Consider the following 25,268-nt stretch of genomic DNA (forward strand, 5'->3'; position numbering starts at 1 on the left):
GCAATTTCTGCGGAAAATGAACAGGAAGAAGGAAAACCAATAAGAGACTAGCTGGAGGTGTCTGGAAGGGCAAATTCAACTCTCACTTCCCACCAGTAAGAGGAATTAACCAAAGGCTCAGCGTGCCATGCCAGAACCACACTAGGGCCTGAAGCATTCCTGCGGTGTTGTGGCCAGCCTACAAGAAAGCGAGTTAAAGAAAGGAGCTCAGGGGCACTGTCATTCACAAACCTGCAGAGTTATAAATGACAGCTATCGTCCAAAAATATATTGAAGTAAGGCTGCCAAGAGGACTTGAAAGTGGGGCAGAATTGCAGGAAACCGATTTCAGGAGGTAGACTGGAATTGCATGTAAAGCATAGGAAAAGAGGCAGAACGTCCACAATGATGCACTTGGCCAAAAAGGGCGTATGCGTTTTTTCCTGAATATATTCAGGAAAAAACGCATACGCCCTTTTTGGCCAACCAAGCAAGCTTGCAAAGGAAACTTGCACTACAATGAAGTCTCACTGCCCCCCGGTCAAAAGGGCCATCTGAAAAAAGTGTAAAATCCAGAAAGGCAGGACAGGCCATGGAGAACTGGGAGCCTTGTTATGCTGATGGGCGGGATGTAAATTGCCAACAGCCACTCTGGAGAAGTGTATGGTGTTTCCTGAAACATCTAAAAAACAAAGCAACAGAGCCTAGGGCACTTCCACTTATGGTCCTATAGCTTAGGGAAATTAAAATCAAAAAGACACAGCCACCCCAATGTTTGGGACGGCTCTGTTTACAAGAACCTCGTTTACGGTACAAGTTCAATATCACAGAAAGCAAAAAATGGATAAAAAAGTTGTGGTACTTACGTACTATGCAATATCACTCAGCAATGAAATCTATGTCATCAGGCCCGTAGCAGCATAATGAGAGGACTCAGGTACGATGATTCTAAGTGAAATAAGTCACACAGAAAAAGAAACAACATAAGATATCACTACTACACGGAATGTAAACTTGGCTACACAGGAACTGAATTACAAAACAGAACAGGGTCTCAAATGTAGAAAACCAACTTATGCTTGCTTAAGGGGAAAGGTGAGTTGGGGTGCTGAATAAAACCAGAGATTGAAATTAGCACAGATACCATTCCATAAGCCAAATATGTAATAGACAAGAGCTACTCCTTGCTCAACCAAGTGGACTCTACACCCCGTATTAAACGCCTAAGAATATACCTGAATAGTAAGAATCTTAAAACCTATGGATTTATATGTCTCCGAAAGAGAATCAAGTGTGTGTACAGTGGCATAAACGCAGCAGTGATAGGATTGGTGAGGATCGGTGAGCAAATGCACACCCTTTGAAGTCATATTGCATGGTACCCATTCCATGGGTCTCAACTCTCCAGGTTTAAGGGATTCTTCCTTCAGCTAAAACATGCATGTGGAACCCAGAGTATGATCTACCGTGTGATCGGGAAACGTGTTCAAATGTGTCAGTTTTCATCCCCTGGTACTCGGGTGCAACATTCCAGACGCTTTACAAACACTCTCCCCACTTGGAGAGTCAGTGCCTTTAACCTCCTGTTTGGCCCAGTTTGCAATTTCTGCGGAAAATGAACAGGAAGAAGGAAAACCAATAAGAGACTAGCTGGAGGTGTCTGGAAGGGCAAATTCAACTCTCACTTCCCACCAGTAAGAGGAATTAACCAAAGGCTCAGCGTGCCATGCCAGAACCACACTAGGGCCTGAAGCATTCCTGCGGTGTTGTGGCCAGCCTACAAGAAAGCGAGTTAAAGAAAGGAGCTCAGGGGCACTGTCATTCACAAACCTGCAGAGTTATAAATGACAGCTATCGTCCAAAAATATATTGAAGTAAGGCTGCCAAGAGGACTTGAAAGCGGGGCAGAATTGCAGGAAACCGATTTCAGGAGGTAGACTGGAATTGCATGTAAAGCATAGGAAAAGAGGCAGAACGTCCACAATGATGCACTTGGCCAAAAAGGGCGTATGCGTTTTTTCCTGAATATATTCAGGAAAAAACGCATACGCCCTTTTTGGCCAACCAAGCAAGCTTGCAAAGGAAACTTGCACTACAATGAAGTCTCACTGCCCCCCCGGTCAAAAGGGCCATCTGAAAAAAGTGTAAAATCCAGAAAGGCAGGACAGGCCATGGAGAACTGGGAGCCTTGTTATGCTGATGGGCGGGATGTAAATTGCCAACAGCCACTCTGGAGAAGTGTATGGTGTTTCCTGAAACATCTAAAAAACAAAGCAACAGAGCCTAGGGCACTTCCACTTATGGTCCTATAGCTTAGGGAAATTAAAATCAAAAAGACACAGCCACCCCAATGTTTGGGACGGCTCTGTTTACAAGAACCTCGTTTACGGTACAAGTTCAATATCACAGAAAGCAAAAAATGGATAAAAAAGTTGTGGTACTTACGTACTATGCAATATCACTCAGCAATGAAATCTATGTCATCAGGCCCGTAGCAGCATAATGAGAGGACTCAGGTACGATGATTCTAAGTGAAATAAGTCACACAGAAAAAGAAACAACATAAGATATCACTACTACACGGAATGTAAACTTGGCTACACAGGAACTGAATTACAAAACAGAACAGGGTCTCAAATGTAGAAAACCAACTTATGCTTGCTTAAGGGGAAAGGTGAGTTGGGGTGCTGAATAAAACCAGAGATTGAAATTAGCACAGATACCATTCCATAAGCCAAATATGTAATAGACAAGAGCTACTCCTTGCTCAACCAAGTGGACTCTACACCCCGTATTAAACGCCTAAGAATATACCTGAATAGTAAGAATCTTAAAACCTATGGATTTATATGTCTCCGAAAGAGAATCAAGCGTGTGTACAGCGGCATAATCCCAGCAGTGATAGGATTGGTGAGGTTTGGTGAACAAATGCAGACCCTTTGAAGTCATATTGCATGGTACCCATTCCATGGGTCGCACGTCTCCAGGTTTAAGGGATTCTTCCTTCAGCTAAAACATGCATGTGGAACCCAGAGTATGATCCACCGTGTGATTGGGAAACGTGTTCAAATGGGTCAGTTTTCGTCCCCTGGTACTCGGGTGCAACATTCCAGACGCTTTACTAACACTCTCCCCACTTGGAGAGTCAGTGCCTTTAAACTCCTGTTTGGCCCAGTTTGCAATTTCTGCGGAAAATGAACAGGAATAGGGAGAACCAATGAGAGACAAGCTGGAGGTGTCTGGACAGGCAAATTTAACTCTCATTTCCCACCAGGATGAGGAATTAACCAAAGGCTCAGCGTGCCATGCCGGAACCACACTAGGGCCTGAAGCAATCCTGCGGTGTTGCGGCCAGCTCACAAGAAAGCGAGTTGAAGAAAGGAGCTCAGGGGCACTGTCATTCACAAACCTACAGAGTTATAAATGACAGCTATCGTCCAAAAATATATTGAAGTAAGGCTGCCAAGAGGACTTGAAAGTGGGGCAGAATTGCAGGAAACCGATTTCAGGAGGTAGACTGGAATTGCATGTAAAGCATAGGAAAAGAGGCAGAACGTCCACAATGATGCACTTGGCCAAAAAGGGCGTATGCGTTTTTTCCTGAATATATTCAGGAAAAAACGCATACGCCCTTTTTGGCCAACCAAGCAAGCTTGCAAAGGAAATCTGCACTACAGTGAAGTCTCACTGCCCCCCGGTCAAAAGGGCCATCTGAAAAAAGTGTAAAATCCAGAAAGCCAGGATAGGCCATGGAGAACTGGGAACCTTGCTATGCTGATGTGCGGGATGTAAATTGCCAACAGCCACTCTGGAGAAGTGTATGGTGTTTCCTGAAACATCTAAAAAGCAAAGCAACAGAGCCTAGGGCACTTCCACTTATGGTCCTATAGCTTAGGGAAATTAAAATCAAAAAGACACAGCCACCCCAATGTTTGGGACGGCTCTGTTTACAAGAACCTCGTTTACAGTACAAGTTCAATATCACAGATAGTGAAAAATGGATAAAGAAGTTGTGGGACTTACGTACAATACAATACCACTCAGCAATGAAATCTATGTCATCAGGCCCATAGCAGCATAATGAGTGGATTCAGGTACGATGATTCTAAGTGAAATAAGTCACAGAGAAAAAGAAACATCATAAGATATCACTACTACACGGCATGTAAACTTGGCTACACAGGAACTGAATTACAAAACAGAACAGGGTCTCAAACGTAGAAAACCACCTTATGCTTGCTTAAGGGGAAAGGTGAGTTGGGGTGCTGCATAAAACCAGAGATTGAAATTAGCACAGATACCGTTCCATAAGGCAAATATGTAATAGACAAGAGCTACTCCTTGCTCAACGAAGTGGACTCTACACCCCGTATTAAACGCCTAAGAATATACCTGAATAGTAAGAATCTTAAAACCTATGGATTTATATGTCTCCGAAAGAGAATCAAGTGTGTGTACAGCGGCATAAACGCAGCAGTGATAGGATTGGTGAGGATCGGTGAGCAAATGCACACCCTTTGAAGTCATATTGCATGGTACCCATTCCATGGGTCTCAACTCTCCAGTTTTAAGGGATTCTTCCTTCAGCTAAAACATGCATGTGGAACCCAGAGTATGATCTACCGTGTGATCGGGAAACGTGTTCAAATGTGTCAGTTTTCATCCCCTGGTACTCGGGTGCAACATTCCAGACGCTTTACAAACACTCTCCCCACTTGGAGAGTCAGTGCCTTTAACCTCCTGTTTGGCCCAGTTTGCAATTTCTGCGGAAAATGAACAGGAAGAAGGAAAACCAATAAGAGACTAGCTGGAGGTGTCTGGAAGGGCAAATTCAACTCTCACTTCCCACCAGTAAGAGGAATTAACCAAAGGCTCAGCGTGCCATGCCAGAACCACACTAGGGCCTGAAGCATTCCTGCGGTGTTGTGGCCAGCCTACAAGAAAGCGAGTTAAAGAAAGGAGCTCAGGGGCACTGTCATTCACAAACCTGCAGAGTTATAAATGACAGCTATCGTCCAAAAATATATTGAAGTAAGGCTGCCAAGAGGACTTGAAAGTGGGGCAGAATTGCAGGAAACCGATTTCAGGAGGTAGACTGGAATTGCATGTAAAGCATAGGAAAAGAGGCAGAACGTCCACAATGATGCACTTGGCCAAAAAGGGCGTATGCGTTTTTTCCTGAATATATTCAGGAAAAAACGCATACGCCCTTTTTGGCCAACCAAGCAAGCTTGCAAAGGAAACTTGCACTACAATGAAGTCTCACTGCCCCCCGGTCAAAAGGGCCATCTGAAAAAAGTGTAAAATCCAGAAAGGCAGGACAGGCCATGGAGAACTGGGAGCCTTGTTATGCTGATGGGCGGGATGTAAATTGCCAACAGCCACTCTGGAGAAGTGTATGGTGTTTCCTGAAACATCTAAAAAACAAAGCAACAGAGCCTAGGGCACTTCCACTTATGGTCCTATAGCTTAGGGAAATTAAAATCAAAAAGACACAGCCACCCCAATGTTTGGGACGGCTCTGTTTACAAGAACCTCGTTTACGGTACAAGTTCAATATCACAGAAAGCAAAAAATGAATAAAAAAGTTGTGGTACTTACGTACTATGCAATATCACTCAGCAATGAAATCTATGTCATCAGGCCCGTAGCAGCATAATGAGAGGACTCAGGTACGATGATTCTAAGTGAAATAAGTCACAGAGAAAAAGAAACAACATAAGATATCACTACTACACGGAATGTAAACTTGGCTACACAGGAACTGAATTACAAAACAGAACAGGGTCTCAAATGTAGAAAACCAACTTATGCTTGCTTAAGGGGAAAGGTGAGTTGGGGTGCTGAATAAAACCAGAGATTGAAATTAGCACAGATACCATTCCATAAGCCAAATATGTAATAGACAAGAGCTACTCCTTGCTCAACCAAGTGGACTCTACACCCCGTATTAAACGCCTAAGAATATACCTGAATAGTAAGAATCTTAAAACCTATGGATTTATATGTCTCCGAAAGAGAATCAAGTGTGTGTACAGTGGCATAAACGCAGCAGTGATAGGATTGGTGAGGATCGGTGAGCAAATGCACACCCTTTGAAGTCATATTGCATGGTACCCATTCCATGGGTCTCAACTCTCCAGGTTTAAGGGATTCTTCCTTCAGCTAAAACATGCATGTGGAACCCAGAGTATGATCTACCGTGTGATCGGGAAACGTGTTCAAATGTGTCAGTTTTCATCCCCTGGTACTCGGGTGCAACATTCCAGACGCTTTACAAACACTCTCCCCACTTGGAGAGTCAGTGCCTTTAACCTCCTGTTTGGCCCAGTTTGCAATTTCTGCGGAAAATGAACAGGAAGAAGGAAAACCAATAAGAGACTAGCTGGAGGTGTCTGGAAGGGCAAATTCAACTCTCACTTCCCACCAGTAAGAGGAATTAACCAAAGGCTCAGCGTGCCATGCCAGAACCACACTAGGGCCTGAAGCATTCCTGCGGTGTTGTGGCCAGCCTACAAGAAAGCGAGTTAAAGAAAGGAGCTCAGGGGCACTGTCATTCACAAACCTGCAGAGTTATAAATGACAGCTATCGTCCAAAAATATATTGAAGTAAGGCTGCCAAGAGGACTTGAAAGCGGGGCAGAATTGCAGGAAACCGATTTCAGGAGGTAGACTGGAATTGCATGTAAAGCATAGGAAAAGAGGCAGAACGTCCACAATATATTCCTGAATATATTCAGGAAAAAACGCATACGCCCTTTTTGGCCAACCAAGCAAGCTTGCAAAGGAAACTTGCACTACAATGAAGTCTCACTGCCCCCCGGTCAAAAGGGCCATCTGAAAAAAGTGTAAAATCCAGAAAGGCAGGACAGGCCATGGAGAACTGGGAGCCTTGTTATGCTGATGGGCGGGATGTAAATTGCCAACAGCCACTCTGGAGAAGTGTATGGTGTTTCCTGAAACATCTAAAAAACAAAGCAACAGAGCCTAGGGCACTTCCACTTATGGTCCTATAGCTTAGGGAAATTAAAATCAAAAAGACACAGCCACCCCAATGTTTGGGACGGCTCTGTTTACAAGAACCTCGTTTACGGTACAAGTTCAATATCACAGAAAGCAAAAAATGGATAAAAAAGTTGTGGTACTTACGTACTATGCAATATCACTCAGCAATGAAATCTATGTCATCAGGCCCGTAGCAGCATAATGAGAGGACTCAGGTACGATGATTCTAAGTGAAATAAGTCACACAGAAAAAGAAACAACATAAGATATCACTACTACACGGAATGTAAACTTGGCTACACAGGAACTGAATTACAAAACAGAACAGGGTCTCAAATGTAGAAAACCAACTTATGCTTGCTTAAGGGGAAAGGTGAGTTGGGGTGCTGAATAAAACCAGAGATTGAAATTAGCACAGATACCATTCCATAAGCCAAATATGTAATAGACAAGAGCTACTCCTTGCTCAACCAAGTGGACTCTACACCCCGTATTAAACGCCTAAGAATATACCTGAATAGTAAGAATCTTAAAACCTATGGATTTATATGTCTCCGAAAGAGAATCAAGTGTGTGTACAGTGGCATAAACGCAGCAGTGATAGGATTGGTGAGGATCGGTGAGCAAATGCACACCCTTTGAAGTCATATTGCATGGTACCCATTCCATGGGTCTCAACTCTCCAGGTTTAAGGGATTCTTCCTTCAGCTAAAACATGCATGTGGAACCCAGAGTATGATCTACCGTGTGATCGGGAAACGTGTTCAAATGTGTCAGTTTTCATCCCCTGGTACTCGGGTGCAACATTCCAGACGCTTTACAAACACTCTCCCCACTTGGAGAGTCAGTGCCTTTAACCTCCTGTTTGGCCCAGTTTGCAATTTCTGCGGAAAATGAACAGGAAGAAGGAAAACCAATAAGAGACTAGCTGGAGGTGTCTGGAAGGGCAAATTCAACTCTCACTTCCCACCAGTAAGAGGAATTAACCAAAGGCTCAGCGTGCCATGCCAGAACCACACTAGGGCCTGAAGCATTCCTGCGGTGTTGTGGCCAGCCTACAAGAAAGCGAGTTAAAGAAAGGAGCTCAGGGGCACTGTCATTCACAAACCTGCAGAGTTATAAATGACAGCTATCGTCCAAAAATATATTGAAGTAAGGCTGCCAAGAGGACTTGAAAGCGGGGCAGAATTGCAGGAAACCGATTTCAGGAGGTAGACTGGAATTGCATGTAAAGCATAGGAAAAGAGGCAGAACGTCCACAATGATGCACTTGGCCAAAAAGGGCGTATGCGTTTTTTCCTGAATATATTCAGGAAAAAACGCATACGCCCTTTTTGGCCAACCAAGCAAGCTTGCAAAGGAAACTTGCACTACAATGAAGTCTCACTGCCCCCCCGGTCAAAAGGGCCATCTGAAAAAAGTGTAAAATCCAGAAAGGCAGGACAGGCCATGGAGAACTGGGAGCCTTGTTATGCTGATGGGCGGGATGTAAATTGCCAACAGCCACTCTGGAGAAGTGTATGGTGTTTCCTGAAACATCTAAAAAACAAAGCAACAGAGCCTAGGGCACTTCCACTTATGGTCCTATAGCTTAGGGAAATTAAAATCAAAAAGACACAGCCACCCCAATGTTTGGGACGGCTCTGTTTACAAGAACCTCGTTTACGGTACAAGTTCAATATCACAGAAAGCAAAAAATGGATAAAAAAGTTGTGGTACTTACGTACTATGCAATATCACTCAGCAATGAAATCTATGTCATCAGGCCCGTAGCAGCATAATGAGAGGACTCAGGTACGATGATTCTAAGTGAAATAAGTCACACAGAAAAAGAAACAACATAAGATATCACTACTACACGGAATGTAAACTTGGCTACACAGGAACTGAATTACAAAACAGAACAGGGTCTCAAATGTAGAAAACCAACTTATGCTTGCTTAAGGGGAAAGGTGAGTTGGGGTGCTGAATAAAACCAGAGATTGAAATTAGCACAGATACCATTCCATAAGCCAAATATGTAATAGACAAGAGCTACTCCTTGCTCAACCAAGTGGACTCTACACCCCGTATTAAACGCCTAAGAATATACCTGAATAGTAAGAATCTTAAAACCTATGGATTTATATGTCTCCGAAAGAGAATCAAGCGTGTGTACAGCGGCATAATCCCAGCAGTGATAGGATTGGTGAGGTTTGGTGAACAAATGCAGACCCTTTGAAGTCATATTGCATGGTACCCATTCCATGGGTCGCACGTCTCCAGGTTTAAGGGATTCTTCCTTCAGCTAAAACATGCATGTGGAACCCAGAGTATGATCCACCGTGTGATTGGGAAACGTGTTCAAATGGGTCAGTTTTCGTCCCCTGGTACTCGGGTGCAACATTCCAGACGCTTTACTAACACTCTCCCCACTTGGAGAGTCAGTGCCTTTAAACTCCTGTTTGGCCCAGTTTGCAATTTCTGCGGAAAATGAACAGGAATAGGGAGAACCAATGAGAGACAAGCTGGAGGTGTCTGGACAGGCAAATTTAACTCTCATTTCCCACCAGGATGAGGAATTAACCAAAGGCTCAGCGTGCCATGCCGGAACCACACTAGGGCCTGAAGCAATCCTGCGGTGTTGCGGCCAGCTCACAAGAAAGCGAGTTGAAGAAAGGAGCTCAGGGGCACTGTCATTCACAAACCTACAGAGTTATAAATGACAGCTATCGTCCAAAAATATATTGAAGTAAGGCTGCCAAGAGGACTTGAAAGTGGGGCAGAATTGCAGGAAACCGATTTCAGGAGGTAGACTGGAATTGCATGTAAAGCATAGGAAAAGAGGCAGAACGTCCACAATGATGCACTTGGCCAAAAAGGGCGTATGCGTTTTTTCCTGAATATATTCAGGAAAAAACGCATACGCCCTTTTTGGCCAACCAAGCAAGCTTGCAAAGGAAATCTGCACTACAGTGAAGTCTCACTGCCCCCCGGTCAAAAGGGCCATCTGAAAAAAGTGTAAAATCCAGAAAGCCAGGATAGGCCATGGAGAACTGGGAACCTTGCTATGCTGATGTGCGGGATGTAAATTGCCAACAGCCACTCTGGAGAAGTGTATGGTGTTTCCTGAAACATCTAAAAAGCAAAGCAACAGAGCCTAGGGCACTTCCACTTATGGTCCTATAGCTTAGGGAAATTAAAATCAAAAAGACACAGCCACCCCAATGTTTGGGACGGCTCTGTTTACAAGAACCTCGTTTACAGTACAAGTTCAATATCACAGATAGTGAAAAATGGATAAAGAAGTTGTGGGACTTACGTACAATACAATACCACTCAGCAATGAAATCTATGTCATCAGGCCCATAGCAGCATAATGAGTGGATTCAGGTACGATGATTCTAAGTGAAATAAGTCACAGAGAAAAAGAAACATCATAAGATATCACTACTACACGGCATGTAAACTTGGCTACACAGGAACTGAATTACAAAACAGAACAGGGTCTCAAACGTAGAAAACCACCTTATGCTTGCTTAAGGGGAAAGGTGAGTTGGGGTGCTGCATAAAACCAGAGATTGAAATTAGCACAGATACCGTTCCATAAGGCAAATATGTAATAGACAAGAGCTACTCCTTGCTCAACGAAGTGGACTCTACACCCCGTATTAAACGCCTAAGAATATACCTGAATAGTAAGAATCTTAAAACCTATGGATTTATATGTCTCCGAAAGAGAATCAAGTGTGTGTACAGCGGCATAAACGCAGCAGTGATAGGATTGGTGAGGATCGGTGAGCAAATGCACACCCTTTGAAGTCATATTGCATGGTACCCATTCCATGGGTCTCAACTCTCCAGTTTTAAGGGATTCTTCCTTCAGCTAAAACATGCATGTGGAACCCAGAGTATGATCTACCGTGTGATCGGGAAACGTGTTCAAATGTGTCAGTTTTCATCCCCTGGTACTCGGGTGCAACATTCCAGACGCTTTACAAACACTCTCCCCACTTGGAGAGTCAGTGCCTTTAACCTCCTGTTTGGCCCAGTTTGCAATTTCTGCGGAAAATGAACAGGAAGAAGGAAAACCAATAAGAGACTAGCTGGAGGTGTCTGGAAGGGCAAATTCAACTCTCACTTCCCACCAGTAAGAGGAATTAACCAAAGGCTCAGCGTGCCATGCCAGAACCACACTAGGGCCTGAAGCATTCCTGCGGTGTTGTGGCCAGCCTACAAGAAAGCGAGTTAAAGAAAGGAGCTCAGGGGCACTGTCATTCACAAACCTGCAGAGTTATAAATGACAGCTATCGTCCAAAAATATATTGAAGTAAGGCTGCCAAGAGGACTTGAAAGTGGGGCAGAATTGCAGGAAACCGATTTCAGGAGGTAGACTGGAATTGCATGTAAAGCATAGGAAAAGAGGCAGAACGTCCACAATGATGCACTTGGCCAAAAAGGGCGTATGCGTTTTTTCCTGAATATATTCAGGAAAAAACGCATACGCCCTTTTTGGCCAACCAAGCAAGCTTGCAAAGGAAACTTGCACTACAATGAAGTCTCACTGCCCCCCGGTCAAAAGGGCCATCTGAAAAAAGTGTAAAATCCAGAAAGGCAGGACAGGCCATGGAGAACTGGGAGCCTTGTTATGCTGATGGGCGGGATGTAAATTGCCAACAGCCACTCTGGAGAAGTGTATGGTGTTTCCTGAAACATCTAAAAAACAAAGCAACAGAGCCTAGGGCACTTCCACTTATGGTCCTATAGCTTAGGGAAATTAAAATCAAAAAGACACAGCCACCCCAATGTTTGGGACGGCTCTGTTTACAAGAACCTCGTTTACGGTACAAGTTCAATATCACAGAAAGCAAAAAATGAATAAAAAAGTTGTGGTACTTACGTACTATGCAATATCACTCAGCAATGAAATCTATGTCATCAGGCCCGTAGCAGCATAATGAGAGGACTCAGGTACGATGATTCTAAGTGAAATAAGTCACAGAGAAAAAGAAACAACATAAGATATCACTACTACACGGAATGTAAACTTGGCTACACAGGAACTGAATTACAAAACAGAACAGGGTCTCAAATGTAGAAAACCAACTTATGCTTGCTTAAGGGGAAAGGTGAGTTGGGGTGCTGAATAAAACCAGAGATTGAAATTAGCACAGATACCATTCCATAAGCCAAATATGTAATAGACAAGAGCTACTCCTTGCTCAACCAAGTGGACTCTACACCCCGTATTAAACGCCTAAGAATATACCTGAATAGTAAGAATCTTAAAACCTATGGATTTATATGTCTCCGAAAGAGAATCAAGTGTGTGTACAGTGGCATAAACGCAGCAGTGATAGGATTGGTGAGGATCGGTGAGCAAATGCACACCCTTTGAAGTCATATTGCATGGTACCCATTCCATGGGTCTCAACTCTCCAGGTTTAAGGGATTCTTCCTTCAGCTAAAACATGCATGTGGAACCCAGAGTATGATCTACCGTGTGATCGGGAAACGTGTTCAAATGTGTCAGTTTTCATCCCCTGGTACTCGGGTGCAACATTCCAGACGCTTTACAAACACTCTCCCCACTTGGAGAGTCAGTGCCTTTAACCTCCTGTTTGGCCCAGTTTGCAATTTCTGCGGAAAATGAACAGGAAGAAGGAAAACCAATAAGAGACTAGCTGGAGGTGTCTGGAAGGGCAAATTCAACTCTCACTTCCCACCAGTAAGAGGAATTAACCAAAGGCTCAGCGTGCCATGCCAGAACCACACTAGGGCCTGAAGCATTCCTGCGGTGTTGTGGCCAGCCTACAAGAAAGCGAGTTAAAGAAAGGAGCTCAGGGGCACTGTCATTCACAAACCTGCAGAGTTATAAATGACAGCTATCGTCCAAAAATATATTGAAGTAAGGCTGCCAAGAGGACTTGAAAGCGGGGCAGAATTGCAGGAAACCGATTTCAGGAGGTAGACTGGAATTGCATGTAAAGCATAGGAAAAGAGGCAGAACGTCCACAATATATTCCTGAATATATTCAGGAAAAAACGCATACGCCCTTTTTGGCCAACCAAGCAAGCTTGCAAAGGAAACTTGCACTACAATGAAGTCTCACTGCCCCCCGGTCAAAAGGGCCATCTGAAAAAAGTGTAAAATCCAGAAAGGCAGGACAGGCCATGGAGAACTGGGAGCCTTGTTATGCTGATGGACGGGATGTAAATTGCCAACAGCCACTCTGGAGAAGTGTATGGTGTTTCCTGAAACATCTAAAAAACAAAGCAACAGAGCCTAGGGCACTTCCACTTATGGTCCTATAGCTTAGGGAAATTAAAATCAAAAAGACACAGCCACCCCAATGTTTGGGACGGCTCTGTTTACAAGAACCTCGTTTACGGTACAAGTTCAATATCACAGAAAGCAAAAAATGGATAAAAAAGTTGTGGTACTTACGTACTATGCAATATCACTCAGCAATGAAATCTATGTCATCAGGCCCGTAGCAGCATAATGAGAGGACTCAGGTACGATGATTCTAAGTGAAATAAGTCACACAGAAAAAGAAACAACATAAGATATCACTACTACACGGAATGTAAACTTGGCTACACAGGAACTCAATTACAAAACAGAACAGGGTCTCAAATGTAGAAAACCAACTTATGCTTGCTTAAGGGGAAAGGTGAGTTGGGGTGCTGCATAAAACCAGAGATTGAAATTAGCACAGATACCATTCCATAAGCCAAATATGTAATAGACAAGAGCTACTCCTTGCTCAACCAAGTGGACTCTACACCCCGTATTAAACGCCTAAGAATATACCTGAATAGTAAGAATCTTAAAACCTATGGATTTATATGTCTCCGAAAGAGAATCAAGCGTGTGTACAGCGGCATAATCCCAGCAGTGATAGGATTGGTGAGGTTTGGTGAACAAATGCAGACCCTTTGAAGTCATATTGCATGGTACCCATTCCATGGGTCTCACGTCTCCAGGTTTAAGGGATTCTTCCTTCAGCTAAAACATGCATGTGGAACCCAGAGTATGATCCACCGTGTGATTGGGAAACGTGTTCAAATGGGTCACTTTTCGTCCCCTGGTACTCGGGTGCAACATTCCAGACGCTTTACTAACACTCTCCCCACTTGGAGAGTCAGTGCCTTTAAACTCCTGTTTGGCCCAGTTTGCAATTTCTGCGGAAAATGAACAGGAATAGGGAGAACCAATGAGAGACAAGCTGGAGGTGTCTGGACAGGCAAATTTAACTCTCATTTCCCACCAGGATGAGGAATTAACCAAAGGCTCAGCGTGCCATGCCGGAACCACACTAGGGCCTGAAGCAATCCTGCGGTGTTGCGGCCAGCTCACAAGAAAGCGAGTTGAAGAAAGGAGCTCAGGGGCACTGTCATTCACAAACCTACAGAGTTATAAATGACAGCTATCGTCCAAAAATATATTGAAGTAAGGCTGCCAAGAGGACTTGAAAGCGGGGCAGAATTGCAGGAAACCGATTTCAGGAGGTAGACTGGAATTGCATGTAAAGCATAGGAAAAGAGGCAGAACGTCCACAATGATGCACTTGGCCAAAAAGGGCGTATGCGTTTTTTCCTGAATATATTCAGGAAAAAACGCATACGCCCTTTTTGGCCAACCAAGCAAGGTTGCAAAGGAAATCTGCACTACAGTGAAGTCTCACTGCCCCCCGGTCAAAAGGGCCATCTGAAAAAAGTGTAAAATCCAGAAAGCCAGGATAGGCCATGGAGAACTGGGAACCTTGCTATGCTGATGTGCGGGATGTAAATTGCCAACAGCCACTCTGGAGAAGTGTATGGTGTTTCCTGAAACATCTAAAAAGCAAAGCAACAGAGCCTAGGGCACTTCCACTTATGGTCCTATAGCTTAGGGAAATTAAAATCAAAAAGACACAGCCACCCCAATGTTTGGGACGGCTCTGTTTACAAGAACCTCGTTTACAGTACAAGTTCAATATCACAGATAGTGAAAAATGGATAAAGAAGTTGTGGGACTTACGTACAATACAATACCACTCAGCAATGAAATCTATGTCATCAGGCCCATAGCAGCATAATGAGTGGATTCAGGTACGATGATTCTAAGTGAAATAAGTCACAGAGAAAAAGAAACATCATAAGATATCACTACTACACGGCATGTAAACTTGGCTACACAGGAACTGAATTACAAAACCGAACAGGGTCTCAAACGTAGAAAACCACCTTATGCTTGCTTAAGGGGAAAGGTGAGTTGGGGTGCTGCATAAAACCAGAGATTGAAATTAGCACAGATACCGTTCCATAAGGCAAATATGTAATAGACAAGAGCTACTCCTTGCTCAACGAAGTGGACTCTACACCCCGTATTAAACGCCTAAGAATATACCTGAATAGTAAGAATCTTAAAACCTATGGATTTATATGTCTCCGAAAGAGAATCAAGTGTGTGTACAGCGGCATAAACGCAGCAGTGATAGGATTGGTGAGGATCGGTGAGCAAATGCACACCCTTTGAAGTCATATTGCATGGTACCCATTCCATGGGTCTCAACTCTCCAGGTTTAAGGGATTCTTCCTTCAGCTAAAACATGCATGTGGAACCCAGAGTATGATCTACCGTGTGATCGGGAAACGTGTTCAAATGTGTCAGTTTTCATCCCCTGGTACTCGGGTGCAACATTCCAGACGCTTTACAAACACTCTCCCCACTTGGAGAGTCAGTGCCTTTAACCTCCTGTTTGGCCCAGTTTGCAATTTCTGCGGAAAATGAACAGGAAGAAGGAAAACCAATAAGAGACTAGCTGGAGGTGTCTGGAAGGGCAAATTCAACTCTCACTTCCCACCAGTAAGAGGAATTAACCAAAGGCTCAGCGTGCCATGCCAGAACCACACTAGGGCCTGAAGCATTCCTGCGGTGTTGTGGCCAGCCTACAAGAAAGCGAGTTAAAGAAAGGAGCTCAGGGGCACTGTCATTCACAAACCTGCAGAGTTATAAATGACAGCTATCGTCCAAAAATATATTGAAGTAAGGCTGCCAAGAGGACTTGAAAGTGGGGCAGAATTGCAGGAAACCGATTTCAGGAGGTAGACTGGAATTGCATGTAAAGCATAGGAAAAGAGGCAGAACGTCCACAATGATGCACTTGGCCAAAAAGGGCGTATGCGTTTTTTCCTGAATATATTCAGGAAAAAACGCATACGCCCTTTTTGGCCAACCAAGCAAGCTTGCAAAGGAAACTTGCACTACAATGAAGTCTCACTGCCCCCCGGTCAAAAGGGCCATCTGAAAAAAGTGTAAAATCCAGAAAGGCAGGACAGGCCATGGAGAACTGGGGGCCTTGTTATGCTGATGGGCGGGATGTAAATTGCCAACAGCCACTCTGGAGAAGTGTATGGTGTTTCCTGAAACATCTAAAAAACAAAGCAACAGAGCCTAGGGCACTTCCACTTATGGTCCTATAGCTTAGGGAAATTAAAATCAAAAAGACACAGCCACCCCAATGTTTGGGACGGCTCTGTTTACAAGAACCTCGTTTACGGTACAAGTTCAATATCACAGAAAGCAAAAAATGTATAAAAAAGTTGTGGTACTTACGTACTATGCAATATCACTCAGCAATGAAATCTATGTCATCAGGCCCGTAGCAGCATAATGAGAGGACTCAGGTACGATGATTCTAAGTGAAATAAGTCACACAGAAAAAGAAACAACATAAGATATCACTACTACACGGAATGTAAACTTGGCTACACAGGAACTGAATTACAAAACAGAACAGGGTCTCAAATGTAGAAAACCAACTTATGCTTGCTTAAGGGGAAAGGTGAGTTGGGGTGCTGAATAAAACCAGAGATTGAAATTAGCACAGATACCATTCCATAAGCCAAATATGTAATAGACAAGAGCTACTCCTTGCTCAACCAAGTGGACTCTACACCCCGTATTAAACGCCTAAGAATATACCTGAATAGTAAGAATCTTAAAACCTATGGATTTATATGTCTCCGAAAGAGAATCAAGCGTGTGTACAGCGGCATAATCCCAGCAGTGATAGGATTGGTGAGGTTTGGTGAACAAATGCAGACCCTTTGAAGTCATATTGCATCGTACCCATTCCATGGGTCTCACGTCTCCAGGTTTAAGGGATTCTTCCTTCAGCTAAAACATGCATGTGGAACCCAGAGTATGATCCACCGTGTGATTGGGAAACGTGTTCAAATGGGTCACTTTTCGTCCCCTGGTACTCGGGTGCAACATTCCAGACGCTTTACTAACACTCTCCCCACTTGGAGAGTCAGTGCCTTTAAACTCCTGTTTGGCCCAGTTTGCAATTTCTGCGGAAAATGAACAGGAATAGGGAGAACCAATGAGAGACAAGCTGGAGGTGTCTGGACAGGCAAATTTAACTCTCATTTCCCACCAGGATGAGGAATTAACCAAAGGCTCAGCGTGCCATGCCGGAACCACACTAGGGCCTGAAGCAATCCTGCGGTGTTGCGGCCAGCTCACAAGAAAGCGAGTTGAAGAAAGGAGCTCAGGGGCACTGTCATTCACAAACCTACAGAGTTATAAATGACAGCTATCGTCCAAAAATATATTGAAGTAAGGCTGCCAAGAGGACTTGAAAGCGGGGCAGAATTGCAGGAAACCGATTTCAGGAGGTAGACTGGAATTGCATGTAAAGCATAGGAAAAGAGGCAGAACGTCCACAATGATGCACTTGGCCAAAAAGGGCGTATGCGTTTTTTCCTGAATATATTCAGGAAAAATCGCATACGCCCTTTTTGGCCAACCAAGCAAGCTTGCAAAGGAAATCTGCACTACAGTGAAGTCTCACTGCCCCCCGGTCAAAAGGGCCATCTGAAAAAAGTGTAAAATCCAGAAAGCCAGGATAGGCCATGGAGAACTGGGAACCTTGCTATGCTGATGTGCGGGATGTAAATTGCCAACAGCCACTCTGGAGAAGTGTATGGTGTTTCCTGAAACATCTAAAAAGCAAAGCAACAGAGCCTAGGGCACTTCCACTTATGGTCCTATAGCTTAGGGAAATTAAAATCAAAAAGACACAGCCACCCCAATGTTTGGGACGGCTCTGTTTACAAGAACCTCGTTTACAGTACAAGTTCAATATCACAGATAGTGAAAAATGGATAAAGAAGTTGTGGGACTTACGTACAATACAATACCACTCAGCAACGAAATCTATGTCATCAGGCCCATAGCAGCATAATGAGTGGATTCAGGTACGATGATTCTAAGTGAAATAAGTCACAGAGAAAAAGAAACATCATAAGATATCACTACTACACGGCATGTAAACTTGGCTACACAGGAACTGAATTACAAAACAGAACAGGGTCTCAAACGTAGAAAACCACCTTATGCTTGCTTAAGGGGAAAGGTGAGTTGGGGTGCTGCATAAAACCAGAGATTGAAATTAGCACAGATACCGTTCCATAAGGCAAATATGTAATAGACAAGAGCTACTCCTTGCTCAACGAAGTGGACTCTACACCCCGTATTAAACGCCTAAGAATATACCTGACTAGTAAGAATCTTAAAACCTATGGATTTATATGTCTCCGAAAGAGAATCAAGTGTGTGTACAGCGGCATAAACGCAGCAGTGATAGGATTGGTGAGGATCGGTGAGCAAATGCACACCCTTTGAAGTCATATTGCATGGTACCCATTCCATGGGTCTCACGTCTCCAGGTTTAAGGGATTCTTCCTTCAGCTAAAACATGCATGTGGAACCCAGAGTATGATCTACCGTGTGATCGGGAAACGTGTTCAAATGTGTCAGTTTTCATCCCCTGGTACTCGGGTGCAACATTCCAGACGCTTTACAAACACTCTCCCCACTTGGAGAGTCAGTGCCTTTAACCTCCTGTTTGGCCCAGTTTGCAATTTCTGCGGAAAATGAACAGGAAGAAGGAAAACCAATAAGAGACTAGCTGGAGGTGTCTGGAAGGGCAAATTCAACTCTCACTTCCCACCAGTAAGAGGAATTAACCAAAGGCTCAGCGTGCCATGCCAGAACCACACTAGGGCCTGAAGCATTCCTGCGGTGTTGTGGCCAGCCTACAAGAAAGCGAGTTAAAGAAAGGAGCTCAGGGGCACTGTCATTCACAAACCTGCAGAGTTATAAATGACAGCTATCGTCCAAAAATATATTGAAGTAAGGCTGCCAAGAGGACTTGAAAGTGGGGCAGAATTGCAGGAAACCGATTTCAGGAGGTAGACTGGAATTGCATGTAAAGCATAGGAAAAGAGGCAGAACGTCCACAATGATGCACCTGGCCAAAAAGGGCGTATGCGTTTTTTCCTGAATATATTCAGGAAAAAACGCATACGCCCTTTTTGGCCAACCAAGCAAGCTTGCAAAGGAAACTTGCACTACAATGAAGTCTCACTGCGCCCCGGTCAAAAGGGCCATCTGAAAAAAGTGTAAAATCCAGAAAGGCAGGACAGGCCATGGAGAACTGGGAGCCTTGTTATGCTGATGGGCGGGATGTAAATTGCCAACAGCCACTCTGGAGAAGTGTATGGTGTTTCCTGAAACATCTAAAAAACAAAGCAACAGAGCCTAGGGCACTTCCACTTATGGTCCTATAGCTTAGGGAAATTAAAATCAAAAAGACACAGCCACCCCAATGTTTGGGACGGCTGTGTTTACAAGAACCTCGTTTACAGTACAAGTTCAATATCACAGATAGTGAAAAATGGATAAAGAAGTTGTGGGACTTACGTACAATACAATACCACTCAGCAATGAAATCTATGTCATCAGGCCCATAGCAGCATAATGAGTGGATTCAGGTACGATGATTCTAAGTGAAATAAGTCACAGAGAAAAAGAAACATCATAAGATATCACTACTACACGGCATGTAAACTTGGCTACACAGGAACTGAATTACAAAACAGAACAGGGTCTCAAACGTAGAAAACCACCTTATGCTTGCTTAAGGGGAAAGGTGAGTTGGGGTGCTGCATAAAACCAGAGATTGAAATTAGCACAGATACCGTTCCATAAGGCAAATATGTAATAGACAAGAGTTGCTCCTTGCTCAACGAAGTGGACTCTACACCCCATATTAAACGCCTAAGAATATACCTGACTAGTAAGAATCTTAAAACCTATGGATTTATATGTCTCCAAAAGAGAATCAAGTGTGTGTACAGCGGCATAAACGCAGCAGTGATAGGATTGGTGAGGTTCGGTGAGCAAATGCAGACCCTTTGAAGTCATATTGCATGGTACCCATTCCATGGGTCTCAACTCTCCAGGTTTAAGGGATTCTTCCTTCAGCTAAAACATGCATGTGGAACCCAGAGTATGATCTACCGTGTGATCGGGAAACGTGTTCAAATGTGTCAGTTTTCATCCCCTGGTACTCGGGTTCAACATTCCAGACGCTTTACAAACACTCTCCCCACTTGGAGAGTCAGTGCCTTTAACCTCCTGTTTGGCCCAGTTTGCAATTTCTGCGGAAAATGAACAGGAAGAAGGAAAACCAATAAGAGACTAGCTGGAGGTGTCTGGAAGGGCAAATTCAACTCTCACTTCCCACAAGTAAGAGGAATTAACCAAAGGCTCAGCGTGCCATGCCAGAACCACACTAGGGCCTGAAGCATTCCTGCGGTGTTGTGGCCAGCCTACAAGAAAGCGAGTTAAAGAAAGGAGCTCAGGGGCACTGTCATTCACAAAGCTGCAGAGTTATAAATGACAGCTATCGTCCAAAAATATATTGAAGTAAGGCTGCCAAGAGGACTTGAAAGTGGGGCAGAATTGCAGGAAACCGATTTCAGGAGGTAGACTGGAATTGCATGTAAAGCATAGGAAAAGAGGCAGAACGTCCACAATGATGCACCTGGCCAAAAAGGGCGTATGCGTTTTTTCCTGAATATATTCAGGAAAAAACGCATACGCCCTTTTTGGCCAACCAAGCAAGCTTGCAAAGGAAACTTGCACTACAATGAAGTCTCACTGCCCCCCGGTCAAAAGGGCCATCTGAAAAAAGTGTAAAATCCAGAAAGGCAGGACAGGCCATGGAGAACTGGGAGCCTTGTTATGCTCATGGGCGGGATGTAAATTGCCAACAGCCACTCTGGAGAAGTGTATGGTGTTTCCTGAAACATCTAAAAAACAAAGCAACAGAGCCTAGGGCACTTCCACTTATGGTCCTATAGCTTAGGGAAATTAAAATCAAAAAGACACAGCCACCCCAATGTTTGGGACGGCTCTGTTTACAAGAACCTCGTTTACGGTACAAGTTCAATATCACAGAAAGCAAAAAATGGATAAAAAAGTTGTGGTACTTACGTACTATGCAATATCACTCAGCAATGAAATCTATGTCATCAGGCCCGTAGCAGCATAATGAGAGGACTCAGGTACGATGATTCTAAGTGAAATAAGTCACACAGAAAAAGAAACAACATAAGATATCACTACTACACGGAATGTAAACTTGGCTACACAGGAACTGAATTACAAAACAGAACAGGGTCTCAAATGTAGAAAACCAACTTATGCTTGCTTAAGGGGAAAGGTGAGTTGGGGTGCTGAATAAAACCAGAGATTGAAATTAGTACAGATACCATTCCATAAGCCAAATATGTAATAGACAAGAGCTACTCCTTGCTCAACCAAGTGGACTCTACACCCCGTATTAAACGCCTAAGAATATACCTGAATAGTAAGAATCTTAAAACCTATGGATTTATATGTCTCCGAAAGAGAATCAAGCGTGTGTACAGCGGCATAATCCCAGCAGTGATAGGATTGGTGAGGTTTGGTGAACAAATGCAGACCCTTTGAAGTCATATTGCATGGTACCCATTCCATGGGTCTCACGTCTCCAGGTTTAAGGGATTCTTCCTTCAGCTAAAACATGCATGTGGAACCCAGAGTATGATCCACCGTGTGATCGGGAAACGTGTTCAAATGGGTCAGTTTTCGTCCCCTGGTACTCGGGTGCAACATTCCAGACGCTTTACTAACACTCTCCCCACTTGGAGAGTCAGTGCCTTTAAACTCCTGTTTGGCCCAGTTTGCAATTTCTGCGGAAAATGAACAGGAATAGGGAGAACCAATGAGAGACAAGCTGGAGGTGTCTGGACAGGCAAATTTAACTCTCATTTCCCACCAGGATGAGGAATTAACCAAAGGCTCAGCGTGCCATGCCGGAACCACACTAGGGCCTGAAGCAATCCTGCGGTGTTGCGGCCAGCTCACAAGAAAGCGAGTTGAAGAAAGGAGCTCATGGGCACTGTCATTCACAAACCTACAGAGTTATAAATGACAGCTATCGTCCAAAAATATATTGAAGTAAGGCTGCCAAGAGGACTTGAAAGCGGGGCAGAATTGCAGGAAACCGATTTCAGGAGGTAGACTGGAATTGCATGTAAAGCATAGGAAAAGAGGCAGAACGTCCACAATGATGCACTTGGCCAAAAAGGGCGTATGCGTTTTTTCCTGAATATATTCAGGAAAAAACGCATACGCCCTTTTTGGCCAACCAAGCAAGCTTGCAAAGGAAATCTGCACTACAGTGAAGTCTCACTGCCCCCCGGTCAAAAGGGCCATCTGAAAAAAGTGTAAAATCCAGAAAGCCAGGATAGGCCATGGAGAACTGGGAACCTTGCTATGCTGATGTGCGGGATGTAAATTGCCAACAGCCACTCTGGAGAAGTGTATGGTGTTTCCTGAAACATCTAAAAAGCAAAGCAACAGAGCCTAGGGCACTTCCACTTATGGTCCTATAGCTTAGGGAAATTAAAATCAAAAAGACACAGCCACCCCAATGTTTGGGACGGCTCTGTTTACAAGAACCTCGTTTACAGTACAAGTTCAATATCACAGATAGTGAAAAATGGATAAAGAAGTTGTGGGACTTACGTACAATACAATACCACTCAGCAACGAAATCTATGTCATCAGGCCCATAGCAGCATAATGAGTGGATTCAGGTACGATGATTCTAAGTGAAATAAGTCACAGAGAAAAAGAAACATCATAAGATATCACTACTACACGGCATGTAAACTTGGCTACACAGGAACTGAATTACAAAACAGAACAGGGTCTCAAACGTAGAAAACCACCTTATGCTTGCTTAAGGGGAAAGGTGAGTTGGGGTGCTGCATAAAACCAGAGATTGAAATTAGCACAGATACCGTTCCATAAGGCAAATATGTAATAGACAAGAGCTACTCCTTGCTCAACGAAGTGGACTCTACACCCCGTATTAAACGCCTAAGAATATACCTGAATAGTAAGAATCTTAAAACCTATGGATTTATATGTCTCTGAAAGAGAATCAAGTGTATGTACAGCGGCATAAACGCAGCAGTGATAGGATTGGTGAGGATCGGTGAGCAAATGCACACCCTTTGAAGTCATATTGCATGGTACCCATTCCATGGGTCTCAACTCTCCAGGTTTAAGGGATTCTTCCTTCAGCTAAAACATGCATGTGGAACCCAGAGTATGATCTACCGTGTGATCGGGAAACGTGTTCAAATGTGTCAGTTTTCATCCCCTGGTACTCGGGTGCAACATTCCAGACGCTTTACAAACACTCTCCCCACTTGGAGAGTCAGTGCCTTTAACCTCCTGTTTGGCCCAGTTTGCAATTTCTGCGGAAAATGAACAGGAAGAAGGAAAACCAATAAGAGACTAGCTGGAGGTGTCTGGAAGGGCAAATTCAACTCTCACTTCCCACCAGTAAGAGGAATTAACCAAAGGCTCAGCGTGCCATGCCAGAACCACACTAGGGCCTGAAGCATTCCTGCGGTGTTGTGGCCAGCCTACAAGAAAGCGAGTTAAAGAAAGGAGCTCAGGGGCACTGTCATTCACAAACCTGCAGAGTTATAAATGACAGCTATCGTCCAAAAATATTTTGAAGTAAGGCTGCCAAGAGGACTTGAAAGCGGGGCAGAATTGCAGGAAACCGATTTCAGGAGGTAGACTGGAATTGCATGTAAAGCATAGGAAAAGAGGCAGAACGTCCACAATGATGCACTTGGCCAAAAAGGGCGTATGCGTTTTTTCCTGAATATATTCAGGAAAAAACGCATACGCCCTTTTTGGCCAACCAAGCAAGCTTGCAAAGGAAATCTGCACTACAATGAAGTCTCCTGCCCCCCGGTCAAAAGGGCCATCTGAAAAAAGTGTAAAATCCAGAAAGGCAGGACAGGCCATGGAGAACTGGGAGCCTTGTTATGCTCATGGGCGGGATGTAAATTGCCAACAGCCACTCTGGAGAAGTGTATGGTGTTTCCTGAAACATCTAAAAAACAAAGCAACAGAGCCTAGGGCACTTCCACTTATGGTCCTATAGCTTAGGGAAATTAAAATCAAAAAGACACAGCCACCCCAATGTTTGGGACGGCTCTGTTTACAAGAACCTCGTTTACGGTACAAGTTCAATATCACAGAAAGCAAAAAATGCATAAAACAGTTGTGGTACTTACGTACTATGCAATATCACTCAGCAATGAAATCTATGTCATCAGGCCCGTAGCAGCATAATGAGAGGATTCAGGTACGATGATTCTAAGTGAAATAAGTCACACAGAAAAAGAAACATCATAAGATATCACTACTACACGGAATGTAAACCTGGCTACCCAGGAACTGAATTACAAAACAGAACAGGGTCTCAAATGTAGAAAACCAACTTATGCTTGCTTAAGGGGAAAGGTGAGTTGGGGTGCTGCATAAAACCAGAGATTGAAATTAGCACAGATACCGTTCCATAAGCCAAATATGTAATAGACAAGAGCTACTCCTTGCTCAACGAAGTGGACTCTACACCCCGTATTAAACGCCTAAGAATATACCTGAATAGTAAGAATCTTAAAACCTATGGATTTATATGTCTCCGAAAGAGAATCAAGTGTGTGTACAGCGGCATAAACGCAGCAGTGATAGGATTGGTGAGGATCGGTGAGCAAATGCACACCCTTTGAAGTCATATTGCATGGTACCCATTCCATGGGTCTCAACTCTCCAGGTTTAAGGGATTCTTCCTTCAGCTAAAACATGCATGTGGAACCCAGAGTATGATCTACCGTGTGATCGGGAAACGTGTTCAAATGTGTCAGTTTTCGTCCCCTGTTACTCGGGTGCAACATTCCAGACGCTTTACAAACACTCTCCCACTTGGAGAGTCAGTGCCTTTAACCTCCTGTTTGGCCCAGTTTGCAATTTCTGCGGAAAATGAACAGGAAGAAGGAAAACCAATAAGAGACTAGCTGGAGGTGTCTGGAAGGGCAAATTCAAC

Source organism: Globicephala melas, chromosome 5 (genome assembly GCF_963455315.2).
Source record: "Globicephala melas chromosome 5, mGloMel1.2, whole genome shotgun sequence".
Taxonomy (NCBI): Eukaryota; Metazoa; Chordata; class Mammalia; order Artiodactyla; family Delphinidae; genus Globicephala; species Globicephala melas.